This window comes from Marmota marmota, unplaced genomic scaffold (assembly GCF_001458135.2).
Source record: "Marmota marmota marmota unplaced genomic scaffold, marMar, whole genome shotgun sequence".
Lineage (NCBI taxonomy): Eukaryota > Metazoa > Chordata > Mammalia > Rodentia > Sciuridae > Marmota > Marmota marmota.
In genome coordinates this window covers 882,309-895,685 of record NW_025999905.1, presented here as the reverse complement: position 1 = coordinate 895,685, position 13,377 = coordinate 882,309, and the positions used below count along the sequence as shown (strand labels likewise).

The following is a 13,377-nucleotide window of genomic DNA, read 5'->3' as shown; positions in this document are numbered from 1 at the left end:
CCTCCTCCTCCAGCCGCCCGCTTCCTCCTTGCCAGGAGGTGAGCAGCACCTGGCCCCTTACCTGGAGTTTGCCGAGAGGGCGGGGGAGGGGTTGACTGTTTATTTCTTCATTTGCCTTCGTCACCTTTTTCCTTGTTGGAGGACAGGGTTTTCGTTTTGTTCCAAGGGATGAAGTTGACCGCCCCTGGTAGCTGGCCTGGAGAGGGTGTGTGGCTTTGATGCCTATCTGGTGATGTTTTCTGTTCGCGCTTATTTTTTTCGGGTGCGGGTGAGGGGGGGGGGCGGCTCTGAAGGACTTTGCGGTGCCCTCTTTGGAGAGTCAGGTTTGAGGACTTGGGGGTCGAGGGAGACGTTTCGACAAGGGGAGGAGACTGGGGAAGCCCCGCCAGTGAGAATTGGAGAACTATCTCATTACAGTTTTTCCTGAGACCCAGATACAGACTCAGGAGGGTTTCCCGCGCCTCCCCCTTTTCTCCAGTCCCAAGTGTTTACAAACGTTTTAGTCTTACTTCCCTGCCCTCACCTTCCTGATAAGGCCCTGGGGAACTGCTAAGCCTGTGTGTAGTGTCATTTGGCATTCTTCTGGCAAAATATGGCTATAAATTGGTTAGAAAAAAAAAAAAGAGTGTACTTGGGGAAGAGGCGGGCTGGTGATGTAGAAAATTGGAAAAGACAGAGTGAATATGCTCCTTTTGGGAGGTGCTTAATCACCTGGCTGAAGCTGTGCAGCTGTGCATTGTATAGATTGAGATTATTGTGAATTTACAGCCAAGAAGGATAATTTATGGGCGATGTGATTTCCTCTAGGTTTTAGGGGAACATGACTTAGTGTGCCAAAAATTTACAGAGGATGTCATCGTTTGGTACTTGTATTAGGTGTTTATCATTTAAATGTTCTAGAAAGTGCATCCTCTTAATAAAAATCAATGAGGGGAAGGAAGCAACATTTCTGACCTACTTTGAATGATTATGTTGAAGAGGATATGAGAGGTGGGTCCTGTTTTTAGGAAGATTGCTAGGAATCAGGGTGATAGGGCATTGAACTTAAGCAGCAAAAATAGGTTAGCCAATATCCCCTCTGGGAAGAAAGCCCAGAGCTTATTCCTTGTGTAGATTGTTATAACTTCTGAATTTTACGCAGGTTTGATTGCGAGAGGATCTGTATTCTTGATATCACCATCATCCATGGATTTTCAGCTTCCTTTCTCATAATACAAGTCCCAGGACAGCCTGAAATGAAAGGGAATTAGATCAAAGGCTTGTGTGGGAAGACACAGAAGTGTTGTAATAGGGGAAATCAGGGCATGCTCTCAATAAACAGCTGTATTTAATTTCAGAGTTTTTAGTATAATTAGTTTAATATGTAGTCCACAACTTTATCACCTGGGAATAATCCATTCTTCCAGGTTTCTACGGAGAGTGCTCCTTGGACATCTTCAGTTTGAACAGTTGTGACAGTAGAAACTTTATCCTTTACCCCCATCCTCCAACACCCATCAGTCCCAATATACAGAATGTGTGTTTTCTGAAGTGAAAAGTCTTCAAGCTTCTTGTAACATTAATTCTTAAGTAATGAAGAATCTGTTCAAAATAGGTGAAGGTCAAGGGAAGTAGAGGATATACTTTGGTCACTACAACCAGACTAATCCTTTAGATGAGCAAATTTCTATACACATGTACCCAGTCGGAACAGAGTATAAGTCTACAACCCAAGGCAGAAGCAGAGAAAGAGAGGTAGGGAGATGATAGAAGGCTCAGGAAGGCTTTGTTAAGTCAATCCCAGCTTTTTATTGGCTTTAGAAATTGCCTGTGATTTATCCTTTTAGCTCTCAAATTTGACTTTTCCCTCTGACAGTAGGAATAGTAAAATGTACAGGAGGATGCTACTGAGCCTGCTTGTGGCTAGCTGTGTTTTTAGAAATGGTCACAGTTTCATTTATATTCCTCTTGATGACTAACAGAATTATAAGACCATTAACTGTGAGTTGAGTTCCTTTGGAAATAGAAAAGGCCTAGTGGCCTTCCAGGGACAATATCTGCTTTTCCCTAGTGTTACCAGCTGAGCTAATATGCAAACTTTATTGTTTCTCTGTGACATTGTGTTTAAGAGTAAAGCAAGGAAGGCAAGGGATTTTCAGGCTTTAAGGGTATGGTTATGTAGAGGGGCATGCCCTTGAGCTTAGTGCTTTCTTCTGATATACAGCTGTGGAAGTGTGGGCCCAACTCCTGTGAACAAAGGCACAGTTAAAGTAACTGCTGTGTGTCACTGCTGCGAGTTTGTCCCTTTGCACTCTTTGTTAATATTAGAGGAAGTGAAAGCTGGATACAAAGGATAGAGCTATGAGGTGGGGAAGAGAGTAAGACCAGTTAAAGTGAGGGGTTTTGAGGGTGGAAACTAAAGCCAACTCTTGATATGAGAGCATGTTGAGGAGTATGGAAAAATATGGAGGTCATTCTAAACCTTGTTTGTCTCATCATCATTTATAAAAGTACTCCTTCTTACCTAAGTTACAAAGTCTAGCAGTTTCTTTGCCTAGTTGTAGAGAAGAGCAATGAAAGGAAAGGGAGCACAGAAAATTGGCCTGGGAATAATCTAGTGATGATTGCCTGAGAGCAGAAAAAGGCCCTTCAAAAAGACAACTGGGTATGAGTAAAAGTTTCACTTAAAATCTTGCAAAGGATTGGACTCTGGGGTGAAATTCATAAAAAAAAATCAGCTTCCTTTATCAATGTCCTTGGATTATGGAGTTGAAAAGGAGAGAAAAATATGATTGCTTTGGAATGTTCAGCTGGTGATCAAATCAACAGGATGGAAGTACAGGCACAAACAGGAAGTGATAGTTTGGAAGAGAGAAAAAAATGTAAAGTCAATGTACCAGCAGATAAAGAACAAGAATGGGATGTGACTTTGGTAATTGGTATTCAAAGAAAAAAAGGACCAGACATCAGAAGTACTTGAGCTTTCATATGGAGGAATTTACAGAAGGTATTTTCTGGGTATCTGTTTTTCAATTGTAAAATAAAAGTAATACAAAATGACCTACCTACTTTATTGTGAGGATGAGATTAATATATTAAAGGAAAACATCTATATAAATATAAGAGTTCTTTATTGTTAGATTAGCAGAGCTAGATGCTATTATTTCAGCAAGGGTCTACAGCGAGCCTTCAAAGGTTCAGAGGATAGGTCTATCTGAGAATTGAAATGGGATTTTTGACTCAGTGAATAAAAGGACTTAATTGGGCTGCCAGAAGAAAAAAAATAAAAAGGCCAGAAGATGATTCAGAGTTGGAGTAGGGTATTAAAAGATAGAGTACATGAGAGGAAAAATAACAGAACTAAGTGGATTATGTATGCATTATTTAAATATGGTAAATTAAATCACGTGATAGCTGATTCTTAGTTCACTGCTCTAAAATCTTGCGTAATGTGATTCTACTGGTCTGTTTGAATCTTTATTGAATGATGACTTTTGTCAACAGTTTTTATTCCACAAACATTTATTCAGCTTATACTGTATTGCAGGCAAAATGTCATGATGTAAAATCACACACACAAAAAATATGCCTAGGTAAGGATGAGACAGATATGTAAATGAACAACTGCAATTAAGGGATTTGGTGCCACAAAAGAGGAGAGGGGCAGTCAAATCTCCTGGGGAGGATCAAAAAAGATCCTCCTCATAATTTCTACAGAGGAAGTGAATGACACATGAAAAATGTGTAGGAATTTGCCAAAAGACAAGGTTCAGGTGTGTGCTGGTTTGGGGAAAGCTCTTTCCATGTAGAGCATAGACGGAAAAAGGACAGAAGTACAAAACTGCTTTGTGTTATAATTGGTTATCACTGGAGTACAGTGTACAATGAGAAGCTTAATGAAAATGAATCTGAGAGGCAGGCAGGAGCTGATCCCAAGGGACCTTTTATTATGCTGAGAAGCTGATCTTCATTTGGTAGGTAAGGATTTAAAAAGCAGGAGTAACATGTTTTAGTTTGGCAATGGTATGGAGGCCCCACTGGAGCTGTGGGAAATAGAAAGAGGTGTGACCTCCTAGGAGGTGATTGTAATAGTTCAGGTAAAGAATGGCATATCCCCAATTAAGGAGTAGCAATGAAGGGGGATAAGAGAGCTTAATTTAGGAGATAGAATTGACAGTAAATGGATGTAAGATTGAAGGAGTAAGATGCTCTGGCGTGATTAGAGAAAGTTGCTTCTAACCTCCAGGTGATGAGTATGAGGGAGATGAGATAAGGAACTTCCTTCTGGAGAGTGTGACTTTGAGTGGTTCAATCAGCAGTTAGGGTGTCAGGCCCTGTTGCTCCGGAGCATGGTCTGGACTGGTGCACAGATCTCAGAATCACTTGATGGGAAGGTGCAGTGAAACTACTGGATTAGCAGAAATCAAAATCATCCAGGGAGAACAAAGGTCAAAGATAGGACTTGGTTTTTGGCTAATGTTAAAGAGAACAGAAATTGAGGAAATGCAAAAGCAATGACTAGAAAGGGAGAAATGTAACAGGATGAAGTTTTGAGGAAAGGGAGAACAGCTTTGAAGAAGAAAGGGCTGGTTTTGTGTCAGTTTCCCAAAGAATTCCTGATAAAATGAGGACTGAAAAGAGAAGATTGAATTTGGCAATTATGTCTCTGGTACTTTGTGCCAGAATAATTCCTATGGAGTAGAGGAGATGAGTTGACATTAATGGGAGGTAAGGCCATGGTGATAGGGTAGAATTGTGTTACATGGCCTTCCTAGATTTGGTAAGATTTGGGGACTTCTAAGTCTACATAAATCAGAAGGATGATAAATGGCCATGTTTTCTATTCCACACTTTGAGGTAAACAGTTGAGAAATATCCTTTGTGCAGCAAATCCCTGTAAGTCGTGGGCTATGGGGAAAGGTGACAGAAATTCTAGAGTCACACTGTCACTGAAGGAGTTAGGACTCTGCTTCTGTTTTTAAGCAGTTAACATAATTAATCTTGCCTGTTATCCCTGTGGAGGTGAATTTTCCATTTTGAGTTCTTATGCTCAGAACCATTTCTCATGTTTTAGGCAAATGTGAGCAAGTATTCACACCATCAATATTTACAATGTAAAACTAAGAGTTGACAGATCTGTGAAGTGTCATATTTTAGCACAGGGGATGGAAATAGCAGAACATAGTATAGAGTGGCACGCTTTCCTTTCACAGTGTATTCTTCAGCAATGTCTTGGATTTTTATTCTTTATTGTTAGAAAATACAAGTGAAATTTTGGGTGCTTTTTAATTCCCTTTGAAGAAACCATGCACAATTCTCTTTTGTCTTTCTGAATATGTTATATATAGTATTTTAGTATTCAATACATATTTGTTATGTAATTATGTACCAGGTATGGATACTAAAATAAACACACACACACACACACACACACACACACACACAGGCCCTGACCACATAGAGCTTTGTAATCTCTTGGCAGATTAAAAACAAGCCCACATATCCTGTATTTACATTTGCAAGCACGATAACAAAAAAATCACTGTGTGTAGTGGGAGTGTAGCCACCCTAGTTGGGGTAAGAGACCAGAGATTCCTCTGGAAAAGCTAACACCCAAAGGATGAATAGGAGTTTATTGTATGAAGGTCATTGCTGATGGTGATAGAACTTCTCATACAGAAGAAGCTTCCTGGCCTAGATCAATTCCAAGACCCTCCCTTAACTCTTCCTGAACTACAAAAGGCAGTAGATCTTTTTTCTTATCTGAATTTTAGTCAGAACCTTTGATTTACTCTTTGGCATCCATATGCTGTCCTACAGTGTTGCATATACATAGGGTCACCGTATGTGGATTGGTGAGTTGTTTTCTGTATAAGGGCACACAGCTGAGGGGAAGGAGGAACTAGAAGCCATTCAGAGCTCAGTGTGCCCAGCCATCTGCCCTGGCATAGGCCAGCATTCATTAAGAGGAAGGGGTACCTTGTTCCAATTCATATCCCAAAGGGGGCACAATTTTAAAAATCACACAAATATACCATGTATTTCACCAGAGACTTTGAACACACATACATTGTTTCCCCCAAATATGTATGTATATATACAAACATACACACACACATATACATACATACGTGTGTGTGTGTGTGTGTGTGTATTTGGTACCAGGGATTGAACACAAGGGTGCTTAACCAAGGAGCCATATTCCCCAGACCTTTTTATGTTTTATTTAAAGACAGGGTCTCATTACATTGCTTAGGGCCTCGTAAAGTTTGCTAAGGCTGACTATAATCTTGCGATCCTTCTACCTCAGCTTCTAGGGCTGTAGGGATTACAGGCATGTGCCACTGCACCCAGCTACATATATTTTTGTTTAAGGCACTTTAAGAGTTTTAAAACTAAGTAAAAACACAGGTCTTCTTCTCTGGAAGAACTAATTATTGCTTTAAAATTGCAGTAAGTAGTTGGTTTCTGATTTTTCAGCTATATGAAGGAATTGATCTTTATGGTACATTTAATCATAATTTGTACTTCTCTCAATTGAACCAGATTTAAGATTCTGAAATAGATACCCAGGGATCAGAATATACTGAAATTTATTCTTAGTTTACAACTTTGGATTTGAAGATACTATGTGTTACCCTTACTCAAAGCTTTGCTCTTATAGGCTCTTTTCTAGGTCATTGATTCTGAAAGTGAGGAGGATCAGCAGTGTCAAAATTACCCAAAAATCATCAAAAATGCAAATTCGTGGGCTCTGCACACAATCTTCTGAAACAGAAACTCTAGGGTTGAGGCCCAGCATTCTGTATTACAAGCAGTCCATCTGGTATATGCTTCACTCTGAAGTAAAAGGACCACTGAATAAAGATACATAGTTTAGTGGCCTGAAACCCAGGGAGCTGTTTCATTGCTAGAATTTCTTAAATTGTCACCCACCTGATTTCCTGCTTCTGCAGGGCATCTTAGATATTCGTTAAGTAATTACATCAAGTGGACCATGAGATCTCCTTTTTTTTAAACATTCTTTTAGTTGTAGATGAACACAATATCTATATTTTTTATTTGGTGCTGTGGATTAAACCCAGTTCCTCATATGTGCTAGGCCAGCACTCCACCACTGCGCCACAACCCCAGACCTCTCCTGTTCTTATGAAGAACCTCAGCCAGTGTTTCTGTGTTACCTTCTATATATCAGTATCCATGAAAACACTTAAAATAAGATGCAGAGGATTTTGTCACAAAGCTGTAGGAGCTCACAGGCTGATAGAAGCAGCAATTATGGAAATCAATAAATATCTTTCCCTAGAAATGTATTAGAATAGAAATACCTAGTAATATTAAGAGAGGATGGGCAGTCTTCTTGATAAATATTTTCCAATGTTTGCTACTTACAGGTGTGTGTGTGTGTGTTTTTACATTTTTTCCCTGATGCAAGTGTCTTCTTGATGGAGTATAAGCAGCATTGATAATAATTAAAGAACCCAATTCAAACCTGAGTCTTGCTGCTGGTTTATGTGCCTTTGAGCACATCAACTTTTCTGTCTCTTTCTTTGCTGAAAATGCAGATAATAAATCCTACCTCTTCTATGTTAGAGTTGCTGTGAGGATCAAGCTAATGCATTTGAAAATTCTTTATAAATTCCAGTGCAATGGGTAATATTGGTTATAGTTCTCATAAGTGAAGAGCAATGTTTCTATGGTATTGGGTTGAAGAGTGAATGAAAGGGAGAATATAGGTAGACTAATTATTTATTTACCAAAGTATTCTTTAGGAGTACTCTTTCCTAACTATGAAAGTTGTGTGTAAATTGCTCTGTCTTCACTAAAATGTTCACTTGATTTCAGGCAAACAATACTCCTGGTTTTTCTCTTACCCCATTATCATCCTTTTTAGTCTTTGAAGGGCCTCCTTGTCTCCCTGACTTCTTTTCATGGGCACATTTCAGGGCTCAATCCTTTGCCTTTCCATCTTTTCTGTCATTCTCACACTATTGGCGATGTCACTTAGCCTCTTGGATTTAAGTAACACTGACTTGTGGATAGCTCCCAAATTTACATCTCCTGTGTGGACCATCCCTGGATTCCTATCAAACATAGCCTTTTAACACTTGGATAGGTAGCTCACATCTCATATTCCCAAACTGAGTTCCTAATACTTGTTCCAAACCTACTCAGAATTTCCCTATTTTATTTAGGTGCAACTCCTCCCTATTTTATTTAGGTGCAGCTCCCTTGAGGCTCCATCTACTTGTTTGTCTTCAGTATCTTGCATCCAACCTATTAGCAGTTTCTCTTGTCTGTGCTTTAAAATAGCTAGATTTAGGACTTGTACCACTTTGCCTGTGACTTCTGGATTACAGCACTATCATATTTTACTTGAACTTTTGTGATAACTTCCCATTTTGATGGTGCAGTACAGCCAAGAGATCACATTAAAACACATGTAAGATCATGTTACTCTTCAGCTTGAAACCCTTATAAGACTTCATTCAGAATCACAGCTCTGATGGTGGTCCATTGGGCCTTCTTGAAGCCTTGAATATCACCTATTATCACTCTCCCTGTCTTACTCAGTTTTGTCCTTCTACATCAGAATATTACAGATGGGTTGATTTATAATAAATAAAATGTTTGGCTAACAGTTCTGGGGGTGAAGAAGTTGAAAACCAAAGAGCTGCATCTGGTGAAGGCCTCTTGCTGTACCACTGAAGGTGAAGTGGTAAGAGAGAGCGAGGATGAGCAAGAGGGTCCTGAACTTGCCCTTTTACAACAAACTCACTCCTGTGATAATAGCATCGTCCCTTCATAGACTGGAGCCTTCATGACCTGGATGCCTCCTGGTTAGGCCCCACATCCAGAACACTGCATTAGGGATTAAGTTTCTAATGCATGAACTTTGGGAAGCACATTTAAATAGAAGTACCTCCTATTTTTCACTCTGCTTTACCTACCCTGGTCTCCTTGCTCTTTCTAGAATATGTTATATGAGCTCTTTTCTCAGGACTTCTCTATGTCTCTTTCTTCTACCTGGAATACTCTTCCCTCAGATATTTTAGGAGGCTTTCTTCATCATGTACTTCAGGTTTCTATTCAATCATTACCTTCTCAGTCAGGTTTTCCTTGGCCACCTGTTTAAAATCCCAACCCCTTCCTCTCTACATCCATTTCATGCTTTTAGTTTTCTCTGTAGCACTTTCAGCATCCATAATAAAATATATTTTAATCACTTATACTATTTATGATTCCTCCCTCTCTCAGTAATTGTAAGCTCCATAAAATGTTTATGTATGTGTATACACACACACACACATACTTGGACAGTGCCTGGTATTGTGTGTGTGTGTGTGTGTGTGTGTGTGTGTGTGAATAAATTTAATTTTTGATAAGTAGGTTGTTTTTAATTGTAGTATAAGATGTTTACAATAAATAGCAATGTGAAAAATTACCTGGATTTCTGTGTGGTGGTGCATGCCTGTAATCCCAGCGGCTCTGGAGGCTGAGGCAGGAGGATTTTAAGTTCAAAGCCAGCCTCAGAAAAAGTGAGGCACTAAGCAACTCAGTGAGACCCTGTCTCTAAATAAAATACAAAATAGGGCTGGGGATGTGGTTCAGTGTTGAGTGCCCCTGAGTTCAATCCCCAGTAACACCCCCCCCAATTATCTGAGTTTCTAATTATCTAGATAGATTACTAAGATTTATTAAGATAGATCTAAGATTACTAAGATAGATCCAAGATTTCTGCTGGTTATGAACTATAGCCTCATTCTGGAGGATATAAACTACACCCTAGCCAATACTGAAAACTTACTTTTTTACTAATTTGATGGTAGAAAATGCTATGTCATTGTAATTTAATCACTTGTTAGTGTGCTTAGAGAAATGTCACTTAACTTTTCATATTTCCCTTTTATAGAATTTTTATTTAGATATTTTTGTTTTTCTTATTATGTGGCTCTTATTTTATAGTACAGATAACATATGTGCACTGAAAATATTCCTTAGATTTTTTTCTTCTATATGTTTTCAGATATATAATACCTAGAAAAAGCAATTGTTTATTTAGTCTATACAATAATATGGAATTATTCCCTTAACATATCAAATTGACATTAAAAAATATTTTAATCTTTAAAAAATAAATATTTGGTACATAGTACCTTATTAAATTTCTGAAATATATGAAATTTTTTGTGTATTTGGGTTAGAAAAATGTTGAAGCCATTGCAGTGTGTCTAAGAAATCTTGGATTTGGGTTAGCATTTTTTTTTCTATAAGTGTGTTTTTGAAATTTCAAAATAGAACTATTTCATTCTTTGTTATTTATTTTTCAGTGGTCATTCATATGTTTATTTGCTCATCTAGCATTTAATAAGTTCATATCATATATTTCTCATAGGAAAAACTCAAAATATGTGATTATGGTACAGATGGTTATTAAATGCAGATATGAAGTTGTGCACAGGGTTGTAAAGAAGCACAGAAGGAGCAAATGAATCAAACTAAGGAGCTCTGGTCTCAGCACAAGTGATGTTTCAACTCAGTTTTGAAGGATTTTCAGAAGTGCTTTATGGGATATGCAGCATCCCACATATGGCAGTTGAAGATAAAGGCGTGCAACAGTAGAAAGGAATTAAATAATATGACCAGTTCAAGGGCCAGTATGAATGGCATGTGGGTGGGAGTGGCAAGCGGTGCCTAGGTGAAGAGGAAGGCAGAGACTGAGGTGTTTGTAAGGCAGAAAGATTGTTGTTTCTGAGAGTAGAGGAAGATAAAAAGGGTATTATATTTAAGGCAGGAAGATCAGTTAGGCGACTGTTTTATTCTCCTTATGGGAGAAGCAGCAGACAAATGAAAATCCAGAGCTCAGCAAATGGAGAGGGTGGGAGGAGATGGATTTGACAGCTATTAAAGAGATCCCATCTTTAGGAATCTGTGACTGAGTGATAAATTTCAGTCTCCCATGACTTCTAGGTAGGAAGAAGCTGGGCAAAAGTGGAATGAGTTCAGTGTTGCACATTCAGAGTTTTAAATGCCCATGCGATGCTTAAAATATGGTCTCCTGGAGACAGTTAGAGGTACAGGAATGCAGCTGGGACAGCTTGGGAGCCATGAGTTCATGAGAGGCAATTAAAGCTATGGGTGTTGACGAGATCACCTAGGCTGTGAGCATATAGCAAGAGCAGTGTATTGAGGAGGGTGCTTAGGGAAATGCCTGCATTTAAGGAGCAAGCAGAGTGAGAAGCATTTGATGATACTAAGGAGGCACAGCTAGTGGAGTGTGATTAATTAGCATAGGAACTTGCTAGAGGTTGATGGGGAGGGCACCAGTAAATCTGGAGTATGATATAGACATGGTTTTTCTCATATTCAGCAAGGCATTTGTATTGGTCTCATGTCCTTATGGACAAGATATAGAAATTTGTGATCAATGATGGGATACTGGGCAGATTCTTGGCTTTTTAAACAAATGTACACTGAGGTTATTAATTTAAGGAATTGATGCTAAGCTGGAGGAAATTTGCCAATGCAGTATTTTTAGCCTTATTATCTAATCTCTGTCCTGTAAATGTTTTACTACTACCATTTTATACTAATACTTTCCTTTTGAGAAGGCTATCCAAATTTTTTAAAATCAAAAGCTGGGAAGCATGCCTAATGAGTTGGAAAGAAGAATTGGGATTCAAAGTGATTTTGAAAGGTTAGAATAATGAGCAAACAAACATAATTATTTTAAATGTAGACTGTTCTTTTTTATTCTGAAAATTATATGTTTTAGGATGGGGAAATCTTACTTAAAAGTACTTTTGAAGCCACAGATGTCACACGACTGCTAAGAGCAATGATGGAGGGTCTTCTGTTCTGTTGATATGAACAGGGTGATTGATTCATGGAAGGTAGACATTTAACTTGGGTTATGAATTCAACTTAGGTGTGATATTTGCAGAGGGATATTGAAATAAGGTGATATTGGCTTCAGATATAAATTAGGTGACTTATTTACAAAGTGTGTCATGTGAGGACTAGTCAGGGGAATTGGGATTTTAGCTTAGAGAAGACTTAAGGGGCCACAATAATGAGCTTCAAACATATTAAGTGCAGTGTGGAAGAGGCATTGGTATAATGCTAATTTAGAGTACAAGATTTGGATTAGCAGGTAGCAGACAGAAGAATGCAGGACTGAGTTCATCCAGGAAAGTGTTTTATATCTGTAGGAGCTGCTTCTTTGTACTCTGAACATTCAGGGTTCCTGCTTTGAAGGGACTTTTGGCCTGGGTTGGGTCTATGGAAACAATGAGTTTTGGTTACTGCCCTGTGCCTCTATTACCAGGGTGGATTCAATCTGTCCTTGGAGCTTTAGTCCTAGAACATTCTTTCTTATTCTGTCATGCTTAGCACTTTATTCTAAGATTGCAACAATGTAAACATAAAACATGCCCTTTTGACATAAATCTTATATCCTAAAATTGAGAACAGAAAGAATTGGCTCTGTCAAATGTAAGCTTAATATATACTTCTACTTGATAGTTCTTGAGCTTATCAATAATGCTTACTAGGAAATGACTTGAGCCAAAATAATAATTGATGCTTTAACATATCTGAGCCTGTTATGCTAGGGAAGTGCCTCTCTAGCTAAAGAGCAGATAAATATTAGCACAATCTGCTCTTTTTTGTTTCATTTTTTTTTTTTGCATTTGTCACTTTTTTTTTGCTTTTTTTATTGGTTATTCAAAACATTACAAAACTCTTGACATATCATATTTCATACATTCGATTCAAGTGGGTTATGAACTCCCCACTTTTTAAAATTAAAAGCAATATATGAGCATTCTAGAAAAATGAAGCAATAAAAATATGCATAACCCCACTAAATAATATTAATCTTAATAGTTTAGCATTTATTATAGGAATAATAATTAATAAAAACAATAGCCAGTTAAAATTTTAAGTGCATTTTGTGTATGAACTCACTCATCCTGCAAACTATAATGAGTGTGATCCTAACATTTTCTAGTGTGGCTGTTACTTATGAGCCCAAGCTGCTACCTAGCATCTACTCTTAATCTGTATTGCCTCTATCACACGTTATCAAGTGTTCTTTGCATATATTACATTACAAACATCTACACATTCACAAAATGGGAATACTCAATGAATATAGTGTGGTGATTTTCTTTTGTATCTAACAATATACTGTAAACTTATTTCCATATTTTGACTCATTAAAATTTTTTTTAGGGATACTATGAGTCTCTTTGTCCTCTGGATAGTCAGTTTTTATAATCAGTAATTTGAACAATATATAATTCATTCTTTCTCTTTTGACTTACTTTCTATGCCATGTTTTTATATGTGAGTATATATGAACATATATTCTTTAAAATCTATTTTATATATATA

General features: G+C 38.0%; 1 protein-coding gene across 1 annotated transcript in view; it reads left to right on the top strand.

The window, feature by feature from the left end:
• The first annotated feature begins 6 nt into the window (after positions 1–6).
• The window catches only part of Elapor2 (endosome-lysosome associated apoptosis and autophagy regulator family member 2), a 163,815-nt gene continuing 150,444 nt past the window's right edge, over positions 7–13,377 (top strand). Inside the window, exon 1 of the mRNA XM_048799554.1 lies at positions 7–38. The gene's annotated coding sequence lies outside the window, so the exon portion shown is untranslated. The remainder of the gene's footprint in view (positions 39–13,377) is intronic.